The sequence below is a fragment of the Microcaecilia unicolor genome, chromosome 1 (genome assembly GCF_901765095.1).
Source record: "Microcaecilia unicolor chromosome 1, aMicUni1.1, whole genome shotgun sequence".
In the NCBI taxonomy this organism is placed as follows: Eukaryota; Metazoa; Chordata; class Amphibia; order Gymnophiona; family Siphonopidae; genus Microcaecilia; species Microcaecilia unicolor.
This window is the reverse complement of record NC_044031.1, coordinates 547,493,952-547,521,426: the sequence shown is the minus strand read 5'-3', so window position 1 is coordinate 547,521,426 and position 27,475 is coordinate 547,493,952. Positions and strand designations below refer to the sequence as shown.

General features: G+C 46.4%; 1 long non-coding RNA gene across 1 annotated transcript; it reads right to left on the bottom strand.

Annotated features, from left to right (window-relative positions):
- Nucleotides 1-345: 345 nt before the first annotated feature.
- LOC115460414 lies at nucleotides 346-26,516 on the bottom strand. Its single transcript, XR_003940482.1, has 3 exons — nucleotides 26,430-26,516; nucleotides 3,326-3,331; nucleotides 346-356 (listed from the first exon to the last, which is right to left on the bottom strand). It is a non-coding gene; the product is annotated as an uncharacterized LOC115460414 (long non-coding RNA).
- Between the last annotated feature and the right edge of the window lie 959 nt (nucleotides 26,517-27,475).

Below are 27,475 nucleotides of genomic sequence, written 5' to 3'. Positions count from 1 at the left end.
CCTTTTAATCAGGCCTGTGGCACCAAAAACAATGGAAAATAGGTTTGTATCTTTCTGCCACATTTATTTATTTATTGTATGGATTTATATACCGTTGAGACCTAAGCAGTTTACAATTTTCATTATAGGTACTGTCCCTAATGGGCTCATACTCTAAGTAATATATTGCACCTGGAGATATGGAGGGCTAAGTGACTTGCCCAGGGTTACATGGAGCTGCAGAGGGAATTGAACCTGGTTCCCACTGCCGATCATTAGGCAGCAGTGGGAATTGAACCCAATTCCCCAAGTCTGCAACCTGCTGCACTAACCATTTTCTTGATCTTGGACTGCATTTCTTGGAAATTAATTCCTCCCTAAAACCAGGCCTAGCTAGGGAGTTAGAAAGAACACTGACTAAAATGTTGAAAAGGAATAGATGCTTGTAAGCACCTGATCCATCACAGTTTCTCACTTTATCTATCTGTGTGCTTGAAATCTATTCCCAGATCAAATAAATAGTAGGGCTGCGTTTTGATCAAGATTTTTAATTGCAATTAACATAGTAACATAGTAACATAGTAGATTTAAAAAAAAAAAAACAAGAAACTGGGAAAATTTCAAACAATATTGTATTTATTAATAAAATAACCATAACAACAAGAACAGCTGAAAAAATGCATTTAATGCATATGTAAACTACACATATTGATTTTTTAAGACCAGCAAAATGCATTGTCTGAATATTAATTGTGATTAATGCCATTTCCCTGGTAGATACCTGTTTAAAAAGACATACCCTACCGATCCAACTTGTCCCGTTGGTGGCCGTGCCACCCTTCAGACTTACCCTGTTTCTGGGAGTCAGTGTCTGTGCTGGCTCCTGCTTGTCTCTGTGTCTGTGTCTGTCTTAGGTTCTCTCTGGCTCTGTGTGCTGATTGCCCTACTGAACCTCACCTGTGTGGGCTTTGCCTCTTCCAAGATGGCTGCCGCCTCTTCGTCTCTGCCAGTATCCAAGATGGCTCCCGCTGTTACTTTCTATGGGATGCCTGCTCTGAGTGTCAAGCCTCTGTTTGGTTGCAAGGTGATTGCTGCACCTGTGGCTCTGGTGTTGATGGGCTTTATTAGTCACCTGAAGACTAGAGCCTTGGCCTTTGTATCTACTCACCTCATCTAATCTCATGCAAAGGTCCTGGAGTATAGAGTGCTGTACCCAGCGTCAGTGTTTGCTCTGTGTGAGTGTTCTATGTTTGTTTGACTAGCTAGCTTAGGCACCGTGTAGCTTATAGGCTGTGTATAGCTTTGCTAGTGTTTTATGTTTGTTCAGACTAGTTAGCTTAGGCACCGTCTGGCTTGTTGCCTGTGCATAGCTGTACTAGTTCTCTATGTTTGTTTCCAAGATATGACTAGTTAGCTTAGGCACTGTCTGGCTTGTTGCCTGTGCATAGCTTTACTAGTTCTATGTGTTTGTTTCCAAGGTATGACTAGTTAGCTTAGGCACCGTCTGGCTTGTTGCCTGTGCATAGCTTTACTAGTTCTCTATGTTTGTTTCTAAGGTGGGACTAGTTAGCTTAGGCACCGTCTGGTTTGTTGCCTGTGCATAGCTTTACTAGTGCTCTATGTTTGTTTCCAAGGTATGACTAGTTAGCTTAGGCACTGACTGGCTTGTGGTCTGTGTCTAGCTCTGCTAGTTTCCTATGCTTGTTTCTAGAGTGAGCCTAGCCACCCCTGCTAGCCGCTATTTCCAAGACCATGTTTGTTCCTCGTGTCAGCTAGCCGTCCGGCTAAGCTATTTCCAAGACCATGTTTGTTCCTCGTGTCAGCTAGCCGTCCTGCTAGCCATTTCCAAGTCTGTGTTTGTTTCTATTGTTAGACTAGCCGCCCTTGCTAGCCACTATTCCGAGATTGTGTTTGTTCCTAGAGTGAGCCTAGCCGCCCTTGCTAGCCACTAGTCCAAGACTGTGTTTGTTCTTAGTGTAGACTAGCCAGCTTAGGCCCCGCTGGCTTGTAGCCTGTGTCAAGCCTTGCTAGTCTTCTGCGTTTGGGCCCAGGGCATGACTTGTTAGTTGGGGCACAGCTTAGTTGTTAGCTGGTGTATAGCTTTCCAAGTCTCCTGAGTCTGCTCTGTGTATGTTCTTGTGTATGACTGGTGGGCCTGGGTATAGTGTTTCTATTAGCCCGGGTACAGTCTACTAGTCATTGTGTTGATTCCTGCCGACTGCCAGAACCCGGACAGTTCCTGTTTGTCTGCCTTGCCTTCGCCTAGGTGCCAGGGGGCACTCCTGGATCTTCATTCCTGCTGTTCCTGTAAGTCCTACCGGCTGCCAGAACCTGAGGGCTCAACCCGAGGGAGAAGGCAGTCAAGTGTAGGTGAAGCCTAGATCCAGGGTGTTCCAGTTCCGCGGGTTCCGCTCCAGTGTGTTCCAGTCCAGCGGGTTTCACTCCTGTACGTTTCAGTCCAGTGGGGCCACTCCAGTGTGTCCAGTCCAGTGGGCCCCCTTCCAGTGCGCACAAGTCCGGTGCGTTCCAGTTCCGAGTGTTCCGGTGTACAACTCCAGTCCGGAGTTCCGGTCCAGTCTTTTCTCCTGTCTACCTGGAGGGTGATTTTGCCTTAAGGACTCACAAACCCCGCGCTCCCGGGGAAGAAGCCTGAAGGTATGCCAAGGTCCTCGAGAGCGCGGCGAGCGCGAGAGGCGCGACAGAATACAAAGGCCATGAGTTCGGCGAGATCATCAGTCCAGGTGGGCTTCATGCCCATAAGTTCATGCCCCACGGACAACCCGGGGGGAACTTCTGAAAATTTTTTTGATTCCCAAGACAGTCCAGTTTCTACTTTGGATCCCGATTTAAGCCTGGAGGAATACCGAGAGGAACTTCTGTCGAATCCAGCCTTTACGGATACGCCTGAAGCAGCAGCGGAGAAAAGGCGTATCTACCGGAGTCTGGGCCACTATCACCCAGTTTTTGGCCACTATGACCCAGTTTCGGACATGAATTCTGCCATCACGCTCCGTGAGTACCGCCTCAGACTTCGGGAAGACCCTGCTCTGCGGAATACTCCGGAGTCGGAGATCGAGAGAAGCCGCCGGGAATGTTCTCCGCCCGGGTCTTTTCAACCACCGAGGCCGAGTAGCCGGTGGTACCCTGGTAGAGTAACTCCGGATTCTTACGATGACCTTGACAACCCAGTTTCTAGTTTGGATATGATGATGACTCTCCAGGAATACCGGGTAAAACTGTTGTCTGATCCAGCCCTGGAAGATACTCCTGAGGCAGCCCTGGAGAGAGAGCGTGTTTCAGAGCGACGGTCTGTTGAAGACCCAGTTTCGGCTATGGATCCCTCCACCAGGCTCTTCTTTTACCGCTCCCAACTTTGCGGGAGGCCAGCTCTGCGGTATACTCCTGAGGCTAGGGCCGAAAGAAGGCGCCGTGGGATGCCTCCGCCCGAGGCTCTGCAGCAGCCTCACAGGTCAGGCCAAGTGAGGCATCGGACTAAGTCTCTGACTCCAGTTCCAGTAGTGACGCCACCTAGGAGCCTGAGTCCAGTTCAGGGGATGCTTCATACTGAACCTCCCATTCCAGTCCAAGTAACGAGGAGGTTTAAGGCTCCGAGGCCAGTCCAAGGAAGGTATTCGATGGAGCCTCAGGTTCCTGTGCAAGTGGCGCTCCAGGTCGAGCCTCCAGTCCTCCTTCAGATGGCACGCCCTTTGAAGTCTCCGAGTCCAGTCCAAGGAAGGTTTTCGATGGAGCCTCAGGTCCCTGTACAAGTGGCGCTCCAGGTCGAGCCTCCAGTCCTTCTTCAAATGGCACGCCCTTTGAAGTCTCCGAGTCCAGTCCGAGGGAGGCCTTCGATGGAGCCTCAGATTTCTATGCAAATGGCGCTCCAGGTCGAGCCTCCAGTCTTCATTCAAGTGGCACGTCCTTGGAAGCTTCCGAGTCCAGTCCGAGGGAAGCCTTCGATGGAGCCTCAGATTCCTGTGCAAGTGGCGCTTCGGGTCAAGTCTCCGGTTCTTGTTCAAGTGACCCGTCCAGTCAAGCCACTGAGTCCAGTTCGAGGGGGGCTTCTAACCAAGCCTCCGGTGCCAGTCCACAGGGTGGTTCAGGTGGCACCACCGCTTCCAGTCTTGAGGGCACCTCCAAGCAAGCTCCGAACCCCAGTTCAAGGGGCGCTTCAGATTGAGCCGCCGATCCCTGCCCTAAGGGTGTGTTCGGCCAAGCCTCAGTTAAAGTTCCGTCCCTGCCAGGAGGCAGAGGGCGTCTCGAGTTGCAAGTCCAGTCAAGATGCTGAGTCTGGATCGAGTGGCAAGTCCAGTCAAGATGCTGAGCCTGGATCGAGTTGCAAGTCCGGTCAAGATGCTGAGTCTGGATCGAGTTGCAAGTCCAGTCAAGATGCTGAGCCTGGACCGAGTTGCAAGTCCAGTCAAGATGCTGAGCCTGGATCGAGTTGCAAGTCCATTCAAGATGCTGAATCTGCACCGAGTGCAGAGGTCAGCCACGATATTGAGTCTGCTATTGAGGAAGAGATGATGTTCCCAGAGGACTGTGATAGACCTTGTGTTGATTCAGCCTGGGAGAAGATCTCCGAGGCTATAGCTGAGAGAGGGTGTGTTCAACGGCTTGGAGCCCGGAGAAACACATTTTCAGCATTTCAGCCTGCTAGCATGCGCTGGGGATACCAGGGCCGTCTCCTCTTGAACCCTGCTCGGCAGAGGCCGCCCGAAGCTAAGGTTAGAGAGACGTCCCAGTCCGGCCAGAGAGGGGCGTCCAGCCCTGCAGCTGAATCTCTTCCAAGTTCCAGTTCTAACCAAGATGCTAAGCCTGTTCCGAGTTCTAGTTCCAGCCAGGAGGCTGAGTCCGTGTCTAGTTCCACGTCCGACCAAGATGTTGAGGTCGTCCTAAGGTCCAGTGTCCGTCAGGAGGCTGACTTTCTGTTGAGTTCTCGTTCCAGTCAGGCTCCTGAATTCAGTTCCAGTCAAGGGGTTGAGGCCAACCCAGGTGCTAGGTTCAGATTCATTTCTGTTCAGACTTCTAGCTCCTGCCAAGATGGGAATGCCACCTTGAGCCTCAGCCCAGCTTCTGATGTCAGCTGGGGTAGTGACTCCAGTCCTGTTCCTGTCATTTCATGGATTTGCCAAGAGGGTCAGGACATTGTGGGTTCCCTCAGGGGAGGGTTACTTTTGAATTGTGTTCCTTTTGATGTATCCATGTTCCTGAGGTTGCCCCATGGTGACTCGAAGGAGCTTCCTGGTCCCAAGTTCTATTTTTGTTTGCCAGTTTTGATCTTCCTTGTGACTTCCAGCCCAGTGATCTATGTCTGGCTTTTGAGACCTATCAGGAAGTTTCATCATAGTTACCCCTGGATACCCGACCACCTCCGGGAGACCGAGAGGGGGGTCTTGAGGAAGGGATACTGTCCCGTTGGTGGCCGTGCCACCCTTCAGACTTACCCTGTTTCTGGGAGTCAGTGTCTGTGCTGGCTCCTGCTTGTCTCTGTGTCTGTGTCTGTCTTAGGTTCTCTCTGGCTCTGTGTGCTGATTGCCCTACTGAACCTCACCTGTGTGGGCTTTGCCTCTTCCAAGATGGCTGCCGCCTCTTCGTCTCTGCCAGTATCCAAGATGGCTCCCGCTGTTACTTTCTATGGGATGCCTGCTCTGAGTGTCAAGCCTCTGTTTGGTTGCAAGGTGATTGCTGCACCTGTGGCTCTGGTGTTGATGGGCTTTATTAGTCACCTGAAGACTAGAGCCTTGGCCTTTGTATCTACTCACCTCATCTAATCTCATGCAAAGGTCCTGGAGTATAGAGTGCTGTACCCAGCGTCAGTGTTTGCTCTGTGTGAGTGTTCTATGTTTGTTTGACTAGCTAGCTTAGGCACCGTGTAGCTTATAGGCTGTGTATAGCTTTGCTAGTGTTTTATGTTTGTTCAGACTAGTTAGCTTAGGCACCGTCTGGCTTGTTGCCTGTGCATAGCTGTACTAGTTCTCTATGTTTGTTTCCAAGATATGACTAGTTAGCTTAGGCACTGTCTGGCTTGTTGCCTGTGCATAGCTTTACTAGTTCTATGTGTTTGTTTCCAAGGTATGACTAGTTAGCTTAGGCACCGTCTGGCTTGTTGCCTGTGCATAGCTTTACTAGTTCTCTATGTTTGTTTCTAAGGTGGGACTAGTTAGCTTAGGCACCGTCTGGTTTGTTGCCTGTGCATAGCTTTACTAGTGCTCTATGTTTGTTTCCAAGGTATGACTAGTTAGCTTAGGCACTGACTGGCTTGTGGTCTGTGTCTAGCTCTGCTAGTTTCCTATGCTTGTTTCTAGAGTGAGCCTAGCCACCCCTGCTAGCCGCTATTTCCAAGACCATGTTTGTTCCTCGTGTCAGCTAGCCGTCCGGCTAAGCTATTTCCAAGACCATGTTTGTTCCTCGTGTCAGCTAGCCGTCCTGCTAGCCATTTCCAAGTCTGTGTTTGTTTCTATTGTTAGACTAGCCGCCCTTGCTAGCCACTATTCCGAGATTGTGTTTGTTCCTAGAGTGAGCCTAGCCGCCCTTGCTAGCCACTAGTCCAAGACTGTGTTTGTTCTTAGTGTAGACTAGCCAGCTTAGGCCCCGCTGGCTTGTAGCCTGTGTCAAGCCTTGCTAGTCTTCTGCGTTTGGGCCCAGGGCATGACTTGTTAGTTGGGGCACAGCTTAGTTGTTAGCTGGTGTATAGCTTTCCAAGTCTCCTGAGTCTGCTCTGTGTATGTTCTTGTGTATGACTGGTGGGCCTGGGTATAGTGTTTCTATTAGCCCGGGTACAGTCTACTAGTCATTGTGTTGATTCCTGCCGACTGCCAGAACCCGGACAGTTCCTGTTTGTCTGCCTTGCCTTCGCCTAGGTGCCAGGGGGCACTCCTGGATCTTCATTCCTGCTGTTCCTGTAAGTCCTACCGGCTGCCAGAACCTGAGGGCTCAACCCGAGGGAGAAGGCAGTCAAGTGTAGGTGAAGCCTAGATCCAGGGTGTTCCAGTTCCGCGGGTTCCGCTCCAGTGTGTTCCAGTCCAGCGGGTTTCACTCCTGTACGTTTCAGTCCAGTGGGGCCACTCCAGTGTGTCCAGTCCAGTGGGCCCCCTTCCAGTGCGCACAAGTCCGGTGCGTTCCAGTTCCGAGTGTTCCGGTGTACAACTCCAGTCCGGAGTTCCGGTCCAGTCTTTTCTCCTGTCTACCTGGAGGGTGATTTTGCCTTAAGGACTCACAAACCCCGCGCTCCCGGGGAAGAAGCCTGAAGGTATGCCAAGGTCCTCGAGAGCGCGGCGAGCGCGAGAGGCGCGACACAACTTAAATGCCTAATCTCTGCAACACAACCAAACTAAAGCATGTAATGGACATAACACAACTCTTCCGTTCTCCAATTCCCTAATGTGGCTGTGCCACATGAAGTTGATCTTACCACAACATCACCGTGTATTTGTTCACACCAGAGCCTGCAAAGGCCTCTCTGGTACTATGTAAGCCACATTGAGCCTCCAAATAGGTGGGAAAATGTGAGATACAAATGTAACAAATAAATAAATTAATTAGTGTTTTAGCCAGCTTCAGAGGCAATGGAGTTTTAGTCTTTGCCAGCTAGCTTAACTATTGTGATAGTAACCTAGAAAACCCTAAAGATCCTCCAGTTCTAACTAGTGCTTTTGTCTCTAAGAGATTATTCAGAAACAGGACCCTCTTATAGCCCCTAGTACTGTCAAGGTCTTGGGTAGGTGACCCCTTTCTACTTAGGGTTACTTTTCCACATCTCTGGTCATCCAGTCCAAATACCTCTTGGAAGGGTTTTCATGGATCAAACAACAGTTCTGGTACTTCTCATATGCCCTCTGGCTCTTTTCATATAAATTAACATAATAGGTTAGCAGGCTTCAAATGATATGCAAATGAGGCAGCCTTCATTACCATTATGCAGATTAGTTCCATCTAGCCCTCTACAACCACTCTGTTGGGGGATGGGGGGAGAATTCTTCAAAACAGATAATTCAAAAAGCAATCTTACAACTGAGCTCTCCTTAAAGAGAATTGGGCTCTCAGTTAAACAGCCACCTCCCCTTGGACAGGACTTTAACTTTCACCATAACCTTACAGTCCTGTCCTCCACCCCTGGCTGTTAGTCCCAGCTCAAAAGACTTAATGTTGCCTCACACTGGGATCCAAAACAGTTGTAATAGTCCTGTTTAGTATAGTATTAAGGTAAGTATCTTCTTCTCAATTATAGAGTCCCTGCGCTTGGATATGGCAGATGCTTCTCCTTAGGGTTTCTTTCTCCTCAGCCTCAGCCTCAGCCTCAGCTGCCTTGCCTTGCCTTGCCTTGCCTTGCCTTGCCTTGCCTTGCCTTCCCCCCCCCCCCCTACTCACCTGCCATCCTTCTTCCTCCTCCTCCTAAAAAGTGCCTTTTATGGTGTTGCTAATAACCCATCCCACCCCTTCTGGGCTCCTCCTCCTGCTTCTGGAAAGATCCAGAACTTTCTCAATTCTGCTCACTTCTTAAAGGGGAACCATCTTCTTTCCTCTGCTATGGGCTCTCACCAGTCTATAGCTTCCTGGCTTTTGGCTGACCGGGAAGCAGAGCTCCCTCTAGTGGCCACTCTAAAATAAGACAGGCAGTGAGGTAGAGTTCCCTCTAATGGCCCTTCCTGGCTAACCAGGTCCGTTTATCACCAAAGCTCCCTCTATTGGCCCTTTCTTATAATTACACAGGCCTTTCACAGTGAAAGCTCCCTCTGGTGGCCTCTTCATTGTGGAGCATTACCTATACTTATCACAGCACACAAGTTTATAGAATTAGGGAGTGAGTCCAAATGTTTTCTTAGAGACACATGTACCCATCATGGATAGCATAAGGCAGAATACTTTACTGGTTCACATGTCTTCAGCTATTAAGTGCAACTTTGATCCTTCTGCACCTGTTCTGTCATTGCTTGCCGCAGCCTTTGGCAAGAAGAGAATAATAAGCAGTTGTCATAAAATTAAAACAGTCTGCATTTTTTGTGCCAGATTGGCGCCATGAAGTGATACCTGTCTCTAAACAAAGTACTATAATATTATACAGTTTAACTTTCTTTTAGAAGTAGATGTTTTAAATTTCCCAAAAGTGCCTAATGAGTGTGTTTACTGTGCATATAAGAGTATTAGACAATAATGCAAAGATACTATTAATCCCAGCTGATAGTTCTGCAGAAGCGCATGTCAGTGCCCATGTGAAAACCACAAATGCCCAGCACAGTGAATGCTGCACTTAATTGGTTTTGTAATTCACACTATCAAATGAAAACAGTGCTAGAGGTTAACAATACAATATAGATGCGCTGACATGGGAACAGAGAAAACCTTTATATTGTGTTCTGTGCCAGAGTCTTAAAGTGTAAAGACTTCAGAATGTTGTTTACCCCTCCTTCCTCCTAATGGTTGGCAGGTAGGACAAGCTTACATTTGTTTTGTTGTTCCTGCTGGAGCCTGTGCAGTGGTCCCAGGGGGCACAGGGAGTCTCACAAGCACCATTAGAGAAAGGAACTGGAGATCCTGCAGGGGACAAGGCCTTTGTTTCTGGGTAAACAGATGTGAGCAGAAATCATACCTACCAAGGGACCAGCACAGAAAAAGTGAACAGGAAATGGCAAAATGTATGCCAAGATTCCACCAAGTTCTTTTGCATGGATTTTTTTTCTTGCAGCATTTCTTTGGGCATATGAAAAGATTTAGCTGCAGTAAGAGCCTTCATTTGCCTGGTTGTCATTTCAGAAAATGTGGATATTTTTTAATGTAGTCACACCATTCTATGCTGGTAAAATATCTCCTGTGAATGTTTAATGGTTAGAGCAGCAGGCCAAGAAGCAGGGACACCCAGTTCAAATCCCACTGCAGTTCTGTGTGACAGGGATGAAGCCAGACTTCGGCGGGAGGGGGGTCTAGAGCCCGAGGTAAGGGGCACATTTTAGCCCCCCTGGCGCCCCATCCCTGCCGCCACCACCACCAACTTTGACCCCCCCTGCCAACGACCCTCTCGACCCCCCCCCCCCCGCTGCCAACCCTCCCCTGCCGTCGCCTACCTTTGATGGCGAGGGAGCCCCAACCCCCGCCAGCCAAGGTACTCTTCTTCCGGCGCAAGGCTTCGTTCTGTTTCTGTGAGTCTGACGTCCTGCACGCGTACGTGTACGTGCAGGACGTCAGACTCACAGAAACAGAACGAAGCCTTGCGCCAGAAGAAGAGGACCTCGGCTGGCAGGAGTTGGGGTCCCCCACCAGCAAAGTTAGCGGATGGCAACGGCGGCAGGGTAGGTTTGGCGGCGGGTCGAGAGGGTCGTTGGCAGGGGGTCCAGGGCCAAATCTACGGGGGCCCAGACCCCCGTGGCCCCATGTAGCTACGCCACTACTATGTGATCCCAGGCAAGTCACTTAACCATCCATTATATCAGGTACAAACTTAGCCCCCCCTCTCCCCCCCCGTTTACAAAGCCACACTAGTGGCTGTTGGTGCGGTAATGCCGACATAGCCCATTCACTTTGAATAGGCTGTGTCGGCATTGCTGTGCGGCAGCCACTAGTGTGGCTTTGTAAAAGGGGGAGGGGGGTTAGATTGTGAGCCCTTTAGGGACAGGGAAGTATCTACTGTGCTTGAATGTAACTGATCTTGAGCTAAATCCCAAATCGTCTCCCTTTTTTTTCAGCACAGCCTTTTGTATGCCACTTTCTGCATTATCTTCTCTATACTTTATTTTTTTTGTCTCTGATCAAATAATAACAATGCATATTACTTGTGTGTTTTTTTTAGGTGGCATATAAAGCACATTTCACTGTAAATGAAAATGGTTATGAGAGCCTGTCCATAAATTCTTCTAATCCCAGCTGGGACACAGGTAAGTTAGATGACAATTTTCTTATAGCCACTGGGCTGGGTTACTTGTTCAAATTCAAATCAGGTCAGTAGGGATTTGAAAAGGTGGCCTGTGTGGAATGAATCAGTGGTCTCAGCCTAGTTTTAGGGATCACAGCAGAATTATTCATGTCTCAGTCCTCGGCACATTCCCGTGAATTTTGCTGCACATCTCTTCCTGGTTGGTGACAAGGGCACCAAGATACCGTGAAAGAAACTGAGCTGTGCTAAGGATTCTAAGTTTTGCAGTCTATGTCACAGTGCTGTGACATTGGCCTTGATGTAGCAAGATCACAAGAGGGAGAGAGCAGATATGATAAAGTTATTTAAATATCTCAAGGGCATTAATGTACAGAAGTGAGCCTTTTTCAACTGAAGGCAAACTCTGGAACGAGGGGGCATACGATGAAGTTAAAAGGAAATATGCTTAGGAGTAATCTAAGCATTATTTCACGGAAAGGGTGATGGAAGCGTGGAATGGCCTCCCAGTGGAGGTTGTGGAGTCAAGGACTGTCAGTTTAAAAAAGTGTGGGATGAATGTTGCTTGTTGGAGAAGAGAGGAATCAGAGACTTAGCTTCCAAGAGAGGCGACATGTTTTGTAAATCTTGGTCTCCGTTCTGGGACACTCTCACTCCAATAGCCAGAAGTAAAATTTTGAATTGTTAATTATGGGATGGGAGCAGGGGTGTGCTGGTAAATTTTTAACAGGCTCTTTCTAGCCAGCTCTGCAGTTGGAAGGGCCAGGGGTGGCCGGGGGGGGGGGGGGGGGTGGAGAGCAAAACGTGCCTATCTCTCCTCCCTCCCTTCATGCGGGCACGCTAGGCATACCTTTGCTGGCAGCCAATAAATGGACTTCCACCACTCCCAACATCTTGCTCTGAGCAGCATGCTGGAACTTCTTTCACATGCTCGAGAAGTCCCAGCCTGCTGCTCAGAGCTGGAAACAAAGAGTGGGGAGCAGCAGCAGTCTATTTACTTGGCTGGCAGGGCTCAGCATCCCCACCAGAATTCAGCAGGGGGCCCAAGCCCACATTTTGGGAGCCAGTTGTTAAAGTAGCCATGGAGGCCCCTACTTTAACAACCGGCTCCCAAAATTCTTAAAAACTTAACAACCGGCTCTTGTGAGCCTGTGAGAGCCTGCTCCAGCACACCACTGGATGGGAGGGATGGTAGGGGGTAAGGAAGGGGAGGGGAGGGGACTGGGGGAGGAGGAGGGGGGTAACTGAAGATAGGTATATTAAAATTAGCCAGCTTATATTCAATCAGCTGGTTTAAATTTGTATGATGTCACTTGTTCTGGCTTCAATAAACAGATTTATTAAAAAAAAAAGCGTGGGATCGCTTAGGAAAAGGAAGAGTTAGGGGTTATAGAGGACGGGCAGACTGGATGGGCCATTTGGCCTTTATCTGCCGTTATGTTTCTATTTCCTCTTCGTCTCGCATATCATAACTTTTATTGTTCATGTATTTCTTGAGCAGTGGCTAATCACAAAGTCAGAGCCAGACTGCCCAATTACTCAACTGCACTAAGAAAATGTTTTCAGTGTGGCAGTGCTGATAGATATGCCCAATGGTGCTGAATTCAATACACTGCAGTTGGTCTGCAGATAACAGAGCAGCTTGGTATACGCACCTGGCTCATCTGTGGATGGTCACTAAGGGAATCACCGAGGTGAACTTCATTTTCTGCAAAGCCCACAGCCTTTTCAGCTCCTGTGATGCATAATTTAGATTTAATATGATGATCAAAGCAAATGAACTCTTGAGTGTTTAGTGAAAAACATCTTTCTAGTTCATCACCATGCCTTAGCTACAAACAAAGCCAATGAATCCTCACCTGGGGAAAATAAATGAACTTAAGCAAATCTAATTGAATCATCATTACCACTGTTAAAATGTATCACTATGAAACTGCATATTAGAAAACACACTCTCAGAGAAGATATTCAGTATTCAGTTACGTTACACAATGGACTGTATACTTACATTGGAGGTTACGGTTCTGGGGTTCAGATTTCATTCCAATTTTCAGCACTGTATTTTGTTCTCAATACCTCCTTCCAAATATCATACATAGTAACATAGTAGATGACGGCAGAAAAAGACCTGCACGGTCCATCCAGTCTGCCCAACAAGATAACTCATATGTGCTAATTTTGTGTATACCCTACTTTGATTTGTACCTGTGTTCTTCAGGGCACAGACTGTATAAGTCTGCCCAGCACTATCCTCACCTCCCACCACCGGCATCTTTTAGAAGTCTAAGTATTTCCTGTGGAGTAAATTCTGTACAGGTTGGCTAAAATTAGGTGCTAGTGTTCTATATAGCGTGCCTAGCATTCTGTGCCGAAATCCAAGCATATTCTATAACAACACACGTAACTTAATTGGCTTAGAGGGGCATAAACAAAAGGGGTGCCCAAGTTTTCCTAAGGATGCCCTCACAAGACATCCCCGTTAAGGGGCGGGGAAACCCGTATTATCGAAACAAGATGGGCGTCCATCTTTCGTTTCGATAGTACAGTCGGGGATGCCCAAATTGCGAAATTTAGGTCGACCTTAGAGATGGTCGTCCCTGATTTTTGGCGATAATGGAAATCGAGGACGCCCATCTCAGAAACGACCAAATCCAAGCCCTTTGGTCGTGGGAGGAGCCAGCATGCGTAGTGCACTGGTCCCCATCACATGCCAGGACACCAACCGGGTACCCTAGGGGGGCACTGCAGTGGACTTCACAAATTGCTCGCAGATGCATAGCTCCCTTACCTTGTGTGCTGAGCCCACCAAAACCCACTCCCCACAACTGTACACCACTACCATAGCCCTTATGGGTGAAGGGGGGCATCTACATGTGGGTACAGTGGGTTTCTGGTGGGTTTTGAAGGGCTCACATTTACCACCACAAGTGTAACAGGTAGGGGGGGATGGGCCTGGGTCCACCTGCCTGAAATGCACTGCATCCACTAAAACTGCTCCAGGGACCTGCATACTGCTGTCATGGAGCTGGGTATGACATTTGAGGCTTGCAGAGAGGCTGGCAAAAAATATTTAAAATTTTTTTAGGGTGGGAGGGGGTTGGTGACCACTGGGGGAGTAAGGGGAGGTCATTCCCAATTCCCTCCGGTGGTCATCTGGTCAGTTCAGGCACCTTTTTGAGGCTTGGTCATAATAAAAAATGGACCAAGTAAAGTCGCCCAAGTGCTCATCAGGGATGCCCTTCTTTTTTCCATTATCGGTCGAGGACGTCCATGTGTTAAGCATGCCCCAGTCCCGCCTTCGCTACGCTTCCAACACGCCCCCGTGAACTTTGGTCGTCCCCGCGACGGAAAGCAGTTGAAGACGCCCAAAATCGGCTTTCGATTATGCAGATTTGGGCGACCCTGTGAGAAGGACGCCCATCTCCCGATTTGTGTTGAAAGATGGGTGCCCTTCTCTTTCGAAAATAAGCCTGTTAATAACCCAATCAGTGTTGTTAACAGCACTTAACAAGCAATAATGAGCACTACTTGGCAATATTTAAGAAAGCATACAATAAGAACTCATCCTAAATGCAAATTAACAAAACACAACTATACAACATGTATTCTCTATATCTCAACTGTTTTTGCTAATTATCTTGATTTCAAGTTTAATGATCCCAATTGTTCAAGCTATTTTTGTCATGAATGAAGTTTAACCTATCACCTCTAGCTATCTGTCCCTTTACTTCAACTATGTATTTCTCCTATCTGGAACTGGTAATCACCATTTACCGAATTATGTAAGCCACATTGAGCCTGCAAATAGGCGGGAAAATGTGGGATACAAATGTTAAAAATAAATAAATAAATATTAGAATTTACGGTCACAACTCCCTAAGCATATTCTGTAATGCACTGCGCCTAAATTTTAATGCGCGCAGGCAAAAGGGGCGTGGTTATGGGTGGGGAAATGGGTATTTCATGGGTGTTCTGAACTTTACATGCACTGTTATCGAATATGGCCCACTGCACCTAAGTCTACGTGCTGAGATTTATGCCATGTTTTCGTTGGTATAAATGTATGCGCACAGCTGTAGGCACTAGGATATCAACTAAGCATATTCTATATATACCGTATCTAAGCCTAGGTGTTGCTTATAGAATACGCTTAGGCAGAAAAGTTTTCCGTTTGGATTTTTCAGGCACCTTATATAGATCTGGCCCTAAGCGTTGAATTCTATATTAGGAATTAAAAGCACGGACTTACCGTTATAGAATACTAATGTAAGTTGGCATTTATGTACCAACGTTTTAGGTGCAGGCACTTACACCATGTCGATGGCTGGTGTAAATGTCCACGAATAAATGTTGCCATTACATGCATAACTGAGATGATTCTAGAAGCTTAGGGCTACATTCTATGTAAGGCGCCCAAATTTGGGTGCTGAAAAAAATGAGAACTGAGTGCTGTTCTATAAATGGTGCTCTGTGTTGGGTGCTGTTTATAGAATAACGCCTACTGCTGGGATCCGCGCCCGAGGATTTACACCAACTGAAACCTGGTGTAACTCCATGTATTTAAATTAGGCATGGATCCCCTGAGTTCTGTAATACTGCATGCACCTTTAAGTGAATGTCCCAGACCCACCCATGGCCTCGTCCCATTTTCAGCTGCACACTAAGAGATTTATGCGTGCGTCTTTTATAGAATAGCACTTAGCAAGATGCATGTGTAAATCCAAATGGTTGTCGATTAACATCAATAATTATTAGCATCCAATTATTATAAGTACATAAGTATTGCCATACTGGGAAAGATCAAAGGTCCATCGAGCCCAGCATCCTGTTTCCAACAGTGGCCAATCCAGGTCACAAATACCTGGCAAGATCCCAAAAATGTACAAAACATTTTATACTGCTTATCCCAGAAATAGTGGATTTTCCCAAGTCCATTTAATAACAGTCTATGGACTTTTCCTTTAGGAAGCCGTCCAAACCTTGTTTAAACTCCACTAAGCTAACCGCCTTTACCACATTCTCTGGCAACGAATTCCAGAGTTTAATTACACGTTGAGTGAAGAAAATTTTTCTCCAATTCGTTTTAAATTTACTACATTGTAGCTTCATCGCATGCCCCCTAGTCCTAGTATTTTTGGAAAGCGTGAACAGACGCTTCACATCTACCCATTCAACTCCACTCATTATTTTATAGACCTCTATCATATCTCCCCTCAGCTGCCTTTTCTCCAAGCTGAAGAGCCCTAGCCGCTTTAGCCTTTCCTCATAGGGAAGTCGTCCATCCACTTTATCATTTTCGTTGCCCTTCTCTGCACCTTTTCTAATTCCACTATATCTTTTTTGAGATGCGGCGACCAGAATTGAGCACAATATTCGAGGTGTGGCACTAATCGAGGTGCGGCACTAATTGTCTCGTTACTCAATTAAATTGCATGCATAAATTGGACACATGCCTAAATTTGCATGCATAATTTTGATTGCCATATAAAGAATCCAGGGATAAGTGTGTAAACGTTTGGCATGCCCTGATCCACCCATGCCCCTCCCACATGCATGCCCCCTTGCAATTATGCCCTACAGATTTTGACCACTATGTTTATAGAATAGCAACTTAGGGGGGAATGATTAGTAACATAGTAGATGACGACAGATAAAGACCTGTACAGTCCATCCAGTCTGCCCAACAATATAAACTCATTACATATGATGTGATACTTCATATGTATACCTGATCCTGATTTCTCCTTGCTATTTTCAGGGCACAGCCTGGCACTGCCCTTGTTCTAAATTTCTGAAGTTGTCGAAGCCCCTGCAAAGCTCCATTGCAGCCCTTCCAAATCTATTCAGCCATGATCAGGGCACAGACTGTAGAACTCTTGCCCAGCACTGGCTTTGCTTCCCAATTAGTGGTGTTGCTACTTAATCCCAGCTAAGCTTCTTTGGATCCATTCCTTCCAGACAGGATTTCTTTGCGTTTATCCCAAGCATTTTTGAATTCTCTTACCGTTTGCATCTCCACCACCTTCCATGGAAGGGCATTCCAGGTACCTACCACTATCTCACTGAAAAAGTGCTTCCTGACATGATTCCTGAGTCAGCCCTCTTTCAACCTCAATTCATGTCCTCTAGTTCTACCACCTTCCAGTCTGTGGAAAATGTTTGTCTGAGGATTTATACCTTTCAAATATTTGAACGTCGGTATCATATCACTCCAGTTTCTCCTTTCCTCCAGGGTATACATGTTGAGGTCAGTAAGTCTCTCCTCATACATCTTGCTATGCAAACCCTATACCATTTTTGTCACAATTCTCTGAACCGCTTCAAGTCTTTTTACATCCTTAGCAAAATACAGCCATCAAAACTGAACACAATACTCCAAGTGGGGCCTCACCAACGACTTGTACAGAAACATCAACACCTCCTTTCTTCTGACCTCCCCTCTCCCTTCTGTATGCAGCCTAGCATCCTTCTGGCCACAGCCGCCACCTTATCGCATTGTTTCATCACCTTGAGATCCTCGGACCCCATCTCCCCCAGGTCCCTTTCCTGAGCTGAGCTGATCAATCTCTCCCCTCTTATCTGGTACATCTCTTTTGGATTTCTGCACCTCAAGTGCATAACTCTGCACTTCTTGGCATTAAACTTTAACTAATCACAAAAAATCAGGAAGAACAAATCCACAAACCAAGTTAAACCTTAAACTCACTATATTAAACTTGGGTTCAAAATAATTTATCTTTTTTTATTTTTATGTATGCACTTTAAAAAAATACTATAAAGTGTTTTAAATTATTTTAAATGTGCTCAGACCATACCGTTTACACCCATTATATAAATTATTTTGAACCCAAGTTTAATATAGTGAGATTAAACTTTAACTGCCAGACAGTGGTGTAGCAAGGGGGGGGGGGGGGGGCGGTCCGCCCCAGGTGTCAGCTCAAGGGGGGTGCTCCCTGCCAGCTTCCCTTGCCGGGTGCAGCACGATGACACCCCCCCTCGGCGCATCAACACACCCAGTCCCAGTGCCTACCCTCAGCTCCGTCCAACCAGCTCCCGCACCCTACCTTTAAAGAAATCTCGGAAGCCGTGGCGAGGAGCAGCGCCTTGCACCTGCATGTAAAAGAAATGTGGATCGTCTCATCGGGCCTTCCCTCACTCTGTCTGTCCCGCCCTCCACTGATGCAACTTCCTATTTCCGCAAGGGCGGGACAGACAGAGTGAGGGAAGGCCTGATGAGACGATCCACACTTCTTTTACATGCAGGTGTGAAGCGCTGCGCCTCGCCACGGCTTCTGAGATTTCTTTAAAGGTAGGGTACGGGAGCTGGTTGGACGGAGTTGAGGAGGGTAGCCACTGGATCGGGGGAGGGTGTCATCGTGCTGCACCGGGGGGGGGGGGGGTGCAACGGCGAACCGCCCCGGGTGGCAGCCCCCCTTGCTACGCCACTGCTGCCAGACCCTTGATCATTCTTCAAATGTTTGAAAAAGGGGACCCACTTAAATTCTTAAAATTTTTGTAGCCCAATTGAAGTGTGTCCCCTTTAGTGGTACTACTGCTAGGGAGTCAGCACTGCCATTTTGAACTCAGAACCAGATGGGTTGGGAGTGGAAGGGACTGCTCCTGCCCCATCCTACTAGACCAGTGTTTCCCAAATCCGGCTCTGGTGTTCCCCTTGCCAGACAGGTTTTCAGGATATCCACAATGAATATGCATGAAAGAGATCTGCATATAATGGAGGCAGTGTATGCAAATCAAGTTCATGCATACAGGGATCACCAATTTTAAATCAGACTCAGATCTTAAATTATGCCTGGGTCTATAAACACTAACAACATGCCCCAAAACTCCTGGTGCCAGCCCATATAAAATAAAAGTTAAAATTTGTAAATCTATTCTTGCCTTAACTGGTAGCCAATGAGATTTAGGGGCTCATTTTCAAAACAGAATAACATCCAAAAAATGTCATAATAGGCAGATATACGCATTTCTCACAGAAAAAAATTGTCTAAAGCGCATAATCAAAGAAAAAACCATCCAAGTCTGTTGGTCGCCAAAAAAAAGACATTCCCAGAGGGGGTGTTTTGTGGGCGTTGACATGGGCAGTGTTGTTTGATGAACATTTTTTGCCAATAACGGATAGCAACACAACTTCCTGGAGGGCGGAAAGAAAAATGTCTGGAATTAGACCTGCTTTAAAAGCGTCTAGGGTAAGGCTAAACCTGTCTTTAGACCCATTTGTGATTTTGCAGAGCTGGAATATGGAGAGGTGTAAGTGGTCATTTGTGAGAAATAGTGGAGATTTGCTGAGTGCTTTATTAGCTTTGTGTATTTGCCCCAGTCTGAACCTTTCGACCCTCACATTTCCTGCTTTGTCTCTTCTGTGTCTCACTTCCTCAACTCCTTGCCTACACCTGCTATTCCCCCAGCCACACCCATCCCTTCCTCTGCCCAGCCACACCCATCCCTTCCTCTGTATCTTGCCCCCTTCTCTCTCCAAACTCTCACTGTACCCAAACCCCCCACACCTCCCATTATACCTCCCTACCTGTTTGTCCTGTCTCTTATTGTTCTTATGTTTGTCCACTCCCAGTTTGTCACTGTGCTCTGTGTGCGTGGACTGTTTGTTGGTGGTTGGAGAGCAGTGCCGTAGCGAGGACTAATGGCACCCAGGGAGGGTCGCCGCTGTGCACCCCCCTGGGTGCAGCACGGCGTGACCCCCCCCCCTCTGCGGCGCACCCACCCGGACTGCAACCCCCTCCCCCCGGACCACATTCTTACCTGCGGGAGGGCCGATCCGCCCCGAGTGCACGTCACTTGGAGCTGCGTGGGCCCCGCTGGTTCCCTGCTCTCTCTGCCCCGGAACAGGAAGTAACCTGTTCCGGGGCAGAGAGAGCAGGGGACCAGCGGGGCCGGCACCCCCCCCCCCCCGACCGCGTGCACCCGGGGCGAACCGCCCCTCCTGCCTCCCCGCCCCTTCCTACGCCACTGTGGGAGAGTGAGTGTTTTGGACAGCTGGTGTGAATGTGTGCTGGGTTTTACGAGGTGCAGTAAGTGGAGGTGTGCACTGTGGTGTTTCAGGGGTCAGTGGGTTGCACCTGTGGTGCTGGGACACGTGCATGTCAATCATGGATGCGCTGAATGCTTTGATGGCTCATGCCTTGCTGGAGGAGGATGAGAGTTTGGAGGGGAGGCCTCGAACAAGTACCCCTATCAGAGAGTCTTCAGGCCCCACACCTGCTTCCTGGACCACACTGACCAGGAATGCCTTACTAGGTTCTGATTTAACAGGGCTGCCATACAGCACCTCTGTAACCAGCTACAAACCGTCCTCCAGCCCAGGACACCTGAAGGTCACTGCCTTCCTCACTTTTCTGGCCACTGGCATTTTCCAGTCAGTGCTAGCAGTCAATGCAGGCCTCACTCAGCTCACCATCTTCAACTGTCTTGCCCAGTTCCGCGATGCCTTCCTCACCCACACCTCACACACTATATTACCTTCCCCACTACTGCCTAGGCAACTCCAGAACAACATGGCTCAGTTTGACACCATAGACCGCTTCTCCTTGGTCATAGGCCTCATTGACTGCACACATGTTGCACTCAGATCCCCCAGGCACATGAGGACTGTAGAAACAATTAGATCAAATGTTTACAGTGCCGTGGAATTTTAGATTGTCCACTATAAGCAAAAAGTAAATTCTAAGGTGGTTATGAAGGATGGCTGAGATCTGAGAGTGGCCTGATATGTATTATAATTTCCATTTCAGACTCTGGTCTGCTCTCATGAGTTCCTTGAATGTATTAAATTTGTTTAATCTGACAGATTCTCAGCTCCTCTTTCCCTTCACTCTTTCTATTTTGTCTACTGTGCATACATGGCCTACTTTGCTGGTTGGCAATAGAGACTCTGGATCACCAAGAGCTTCAGATTGAGTTGCTGGTAAATCTTAATCTGACAGGGGCCAGAATAATCCTCTAACTTTTGTCTCTGTTATAGGTACTAGCCATTCGCCAAAAGACAAAACTGGAGATTGTGTAAAACAGGCATCTTCAATGGTAACACTAGAACTTACATTAACAACCTGGCTTGTCAAGTTTCTCCCAGTAACGAGCTTAATGCACGGGAAAGGCCTGTGTAAGGGCACACTAGACCTATTTCTTAGCACAGTTTAGTACTACAGACATGATTATGGGATTTTCCAGGAATTATATTTGGAGAAAGGGTAAATTCTGCAGCATTAGGCCCTTTGACATCTGCAAAACTCATGAAGCATATCAGATCAGGAACTGGGCCCACCTGCTTCAAGCTTTCAGATGTAAGCGACCACACAGCTCAGGTTCCACCATATAGAAGGTGAACCATTTATTACTGAACCGCAACCTCAAAAAGAGCTCCTATTGTCTATGTAGGAAATTAATATTTCACATTTATGTTTCCCTCAAGAAGAATCGACTCAGCATTGTCTAAAGGAGCCATTTTCAAATGATCATTTTTGCAATGAAGTTCGTAGACACTTTTACCCTTGGATTTTGCTTCTAGTTCCAAAGTGAAAACACATGCAGACTTGCTTTAAAAATTACTGTGGAAAAAAAAGTGCACAGGGACATTTATACCTGCGTTTTCATGGAAAATAACAGAGCTAAAAATACAGTGTACAGGCTTTCCCACTCTCAACCAAAACGTGCCTCTGTAAACAGGATAGTCACTGGAGAAAATGACTCTCCTGGCCAAGGTTGGTTTTGGTATCCCCATTCCCTCTGGGTTTGCGTGTCTGCAGACTTGTAGACTGACTCATGGGGATAATGTGGAACTGCCTCAAGGCTTGGCATCCAGACTACAGCAGATAATGTAATGCTTGACTTTTAACACTGTTTTAAGTGCATGTGAACCAGTACTGTAGCCAAACGGCATATATTGATGGACCTACAGAAAAATGGGTGGGCATGAAATGTTCTTACCACTCACCACCTCCCCCAACTCAATTTAAAATATGAATATCTGAGTTGGTGGGGATACCAAAGTCCTGCCAACTGAACACCTCCTCCAAAGGTGCTCAGAACTCCCTGCTGCCAAGTCTGGCAGTCAGTGGCAGCGTTCTTGAGTTTCTGAAGACATTTGGAATAATATTCCTTTCCAGCATCGTTGATTGTTTCTCTGTATATCCAAGCTGCCTGATTGAAAGCCTTCAAATAAGTGGGGCAAGTGTGTTTTATAAAACATATTGGGGGGGGGGGGGGGGGATCATGAGGAGAAGTGCACGCAAATAGAAGGCTGAGAACGATGATGATCTGATGTGGTCCAAAGCTGATTGTAAGAGTGTTCCAGACAGAAACTTGGTTGTCCAGTGATAAAGAGGAGACGCTATCTAATAGGTGACCACAATGAGATAGGAATATCGTGGTATCTAGTTTGGAGAGATTTGTAAAGGTATGCAAAGTTGGACAAGGGTGGTTGGGTAATATAGTATTAGTGTTATATAAAAAAAGAAATGAGATAGTGGTCGGTCCAAGGAAACAAAAGAATAGTTATACATTGAACAGCGAAACTATTACTAGGTTATAGTCTGGATTTGCTATTTATTCTTGAATTGTAATTATGTTACATTTTAATATTGTTTGTTGCACAGTAGAAGTCCGGATGCCAGGAGAATCCAGACTACAAATGCTGTACACCCATGGTTCTCTCTCACTTCCCGATGCATAATACCTTTTCAGAAGTCTTCCTGCTGCAGTACCAGTGGCAGCCTTACCCACAGGCTGCCTCCAGCCTGTACCGGGCCTTTCCGTCTGACCTGTCCTGCCCTTCTGAAAACAGGAAGTTGTATCAGAAGGGGCGGGACAGGTCAGAGGGAAAGACCCAGTGCAGGCCAGAAGCAACCTGTGAGAATCGCTGCTGCTGGTGCTGCAGCTGCAGCACAGAAGACTTCTGAAAAGGTATTGTACAATGGGGGAGTGAGAGAGAGCCATGAGCAGGACCGGGAGGGGAAGGAGAGATGCTTGACTGTGCAGGGGGGTGAGGGAGGCATAGTCACGGGGGGGGGGGGGGGTCTTGGGGACCTGGGCCTCCTCCTTTGGGGAGGAGAGACAAAGAGTGATGCTGGATGGGGAAGAGACGCTGGATTTTAATTTTAAAAGTACTGCCTGAGAATCCAGAAAATCCCTGAGCAGTCTGGGTTTTTGGACTTGTACTGTAACTTTAATATTGTAAATCACTTTAGAACCCTAGCTATGTTGAGTAGTACATTCACATCAATAAATAAAATCAAATCAGTGCTTTTCTCTGCCTGATCTTCTCATATAGTCTCATATAGCTGTTTGTGTCAGTCTCCTCTCTGGCTTCAAATTGCATTGATCCCTATAGTACTAAACTATATGAAACTATCTGTCCTGAAGCCATATACTGTATTAAGAAAAAAAAAAAAGCCTTCTTTTATTTGTCTTGGTGTTTAGCATCCCATTCTGAAACACACCAAAAATATTTGCCGTTTCTTTGGCATTTTGAACATATGCCATTAGTCTGTAGTTTTTAGTGCTTTGGTTAAAAAGAAATCAATAAGAATCATTTTCTTTAATAAGTGCACGACTCTTTCACAGCTGCCTGGGCTGCCCCTGAGATATTCTGCACACTGTCCAATTATCTGCATCAATACTCCGCATCGGATCCATGCTTTATTAATGAGATTGAATAATTTATTACTTATAATTCCAGAGATTGCTAGGATTATGCCTATGCCATGCCTGGCAGCATTCATTTCTGCCACAGAAATGTGTAATGAGAACCGTCCTCTTGGTAAAACAAGAACTAAGGTGAAGAAGGTGAGAAATCTATTGTTACAAGTTCACATTCTCAGGAGAAGGCAACAGAGATTTGTAAAGAGGCTGGTTGCAGCGACTTTTAGAGAAATCCCTCTTAGGCGAAATGTGAGACAGATGGCTCGTTTGGTATTTTCAGGATCCTCAGAGTGGCCAGACAAAATCAAATACTTATATAGGTCCAGTTTTCTTTGGGCAGGGGTTTCATGTTTAGTGTATAAATTGGTCTCTATGCCTTGCAAATATAATTTTGCAAATAGTGATTTATACACGTAACCAGTGCTGGTAGAAGGGTACTCGGTATTCTAGGCCCTCCAACCCAATTAACTCTCAGAGCCCTAATCTGCCCCACCAGAAGTACACCATGCTTTTAAATATTAAACTTTGTTGTGTTTTGTGTATGTATGTCACACCCATACAAATAGTAAGGGCAATTTTCAAAAGTCATTTTCCCAAGTAAGGGAGGAAGTTATCAATATGGGCTACCATTAAGATATGTTATTTTACTGTCAACCCCAGTGTGAGGGAGTGGATGGTATAGGGAAGAGTACTCCCTCTCTGTTGATACAGTTCAACCACCTTGCAGTAGGTGGTGCTAGTCTGCAGAGGCTGAGGCTGAGCCTCAGAGGGGCGGGGCTCAGGCCAGAAGGGCATTAAATTCCCTGAGCCAGAACAGTTCAGGGAGGCCTGGGAGGAGAGAAGCCGCCCTGGAGTGTGGAGAAGCTACCCAACCTGATACAGGCTAGGTTAAGTTTTAAGCTTCCTAAGGACACTGTTAGTGAGGTCTGGTGGGAAGCAGACCCATGTGGTAAAACATGGCAAGTGGATATGTATACGTGTAGAGACTGTGGGATAACAGGTTGCAGTAATGATTTAATAAATGAGTTTAGTTTCACTTCCTCTTGGTCTGGCTGCATGTTTATGAGGGCCTCCTACCCAACTCGGTTCACGCATTATCACACCCAGTTATTTAGAAATTAGATCTCATTGGATAAAATGAGACCTGTGCTAAAATAGCAAAAGTTAGTGGTAAATAACATGTCTTAACAGTAGCCCCCTAAATGGGCTATTTGAAAATTGTCTATCCCATTTCCTGCAGATAAAACTACAGCTGATTGTTGTTTGAGTTTGTTTAGCTGCCATGACCTGTTTTGCTTTGTCTGCACCTGCTTTTTGCCCCCCCCCCCCAACTGATGCTCTAGGCAACTGCCTAGTAATGCTTAATAGATGGACCAACTCTGCACATAATCTGGTTGTCGAAACTAGCTCTCCCTTGATACTGCTCAAAGTATTGCTGTACTCTGAGCCACATTAAAAGGAAGCAGGTTTTGGTTGGGGAGGAAAAGAGCACATTATAACTGTACTTGATAAATCTACAGGCACTATTTTTTGTGACAAAAAAAATATCTGCAATAATGTAGAAGCAACCATCTGTGTGCATGCCAAACCCAACAGCAAACTTCAAAATGAAACTATGCACAGTTTGGTGTAGCGCCTAGCGGTAAAAAGCAACCATGAATTTTGACTGAAAATGCAACATTCAAATGTTGATTCTCTGTTTCTTTTCTCTATTATTTGTAGCTTTTATTGGCTATGACAGTGGTTCTCAACCTTTCATGACTGCCCTACCATTTCAAAAATTTAATTTGTCTAGTGTACCTTCATACTTGAAAGAATTCAGAATTCACAGCAAAAACTATTTTTACCCTTTGGTGTGACAGTTGTGCTGGTAACTTCAGATGTCCTCTCCAAATTGTTAAAGCACTATTGTAACTCGACCAAAATGTACATTGTATGGCACTTTGAACCGAAACTTGTTTTTGGATAAATAGTGGGATACAAGAATGCATAAATAAATAAAATAAAAATAAATAATAGCCTCAGACACTAGATGCTGACACTACAGAAATGATGGAGATGAAAAAGGTAATGGAATGGAGGTGGTGGAGATGAAAACGGTAATGGAATTCAAACATGCGTAGGATAAACACAAAGGAATCCTGTTTAGAAGAAATGGATCTACGGAATCTTAGCGGCGATTGGGTGGCGACGCCCGTAATTGGGAGGCAAAACCGGTGCTGGGCAGACTTCTACGGTCTACACCCTGATCATAACTGAATAGATATAGTGGGCTGGAGTGTAAATTTTAAGGGGCTTCTATGTTAGCGTCAGAACTTTTAGTACAAGAACAGTGCTGGGCAGACTTCTTTGGTCTGTGCCCTGAGAATGGCAAGGACAAATCAAACTCGGGTATAAATATAAAATATCACATACTATGTAAAATGAGTTTATCTTGTTGGGCAGACTGGATGGACCGTTCAGGTCTTCAACTGCCATCATTTACTATGTTACTATGCAAATTCAAACTGAAACTAGCAGGAAGTGATGCTGGAGTTGCAGTGTTGAGGTAAGTGGAAGGCGTGTGGCGCTTTATTGTCTCTTTCCAACAAATTGGCACCATTTAGAAGTGAAAGCGGGAATGGAAGGATCTGCAGTTTGTGTGTGGGGAGGCTGGGGGTAGGTGGAATTTTATCAGACTGCGCAAGTCCACTTTGCACAATAAAGGAGATGTGAGGGAGGAATATTATGGGGCTCTTTTCCTAAGCTGCGGTAGGCTCTACGTGCATGCAGTGTGCGCCAAAATGAGGCCAGCGCGCCCTCCTGGTGATAATTTCAGATTTGGCGCATGCCCATGATGCCTGGATGAATTATTTATTTATTTACTCATACATGCGCCGGTTCTGGCGGTACTCAGCACTTGGTTTGTGCCAACTGGTCACCGCACATGTAGCACTTGAGCCTTTACCGCTAGATCAATGGGTGGCATTAAGGGCTCAGGCTGGTTTTGGGCGTGCGCTGGTTTCATTTTTACCGCAGGCGCTTTCCCGTCCCATTAATGTGGTAAAAACTGGCCCGCGCTTGCCCAATACACACGCCTACACTACCGCAGGCTACTTTTTACCGTGGCTTAGTAACAGGACCTCTATATGTGTTCTCTGCCCTACTCGCCGCATATTATTAGAAATTATTAGTTATGTGAGAGAGATTTACTAACCTTCATTGAAAATCTGCACTGCACAATGTATAAGTGAAACATACTCAGACAGTTAAGGAAGGACTATGGTCTTATCCTGCATTTGCAGAGCAGTTTATTTACAGATACTACAGGCTAGGAATTATTTACAGCAGGGTTGGGCAACCAAGCATAATCATTCAAGATTTCAACAATGAAAATGCAATGGAAGCAGTACAAGCAAATCAATCTCATGCATATTCATGACAGAAATTTTGAAAACCCGACCAGGTTGTGGCCCTTAAGATCTGTGGTTGCCCACCCCTGATTTACAGCACTCTTCTTTGGGATCTTATGCAAGAAATATGCAGATCAAGATAAATACTGATTGAAACCCTGAATTATAAATTAATTAATTAATCCCCCATTCCAATCTCTTCTCTACCATCACTTTCACGCCTGTTTACAAAGTGAATGGGCTGTGTCGGCAGTACCGCACCGCCAGCCACTAGCGGTTTTGTAAGCAGGGGTCATTGTGTCTTCTAGCTTTGTTTCCTCGATCTTCTTTTCATTTCATCATTTATCCTTTGTTTGTCGCCTCTTTTCTTCGTCTAATTTCTTGATTTAGTTCACACCTTTTCATTTATAGCTCACAGTGAGTTACATTCAGGTACTGTAGCTACTTCCATGTCCCTAGAAGGCTCACAATCTCAGTTCATAACATCTCTTTCTTAGATATCTTCCTTTAATCTCGTGTCTCTTTCTGTTATTTCTTCAATTCTCTCTCCCTTCAACGATTACACTTC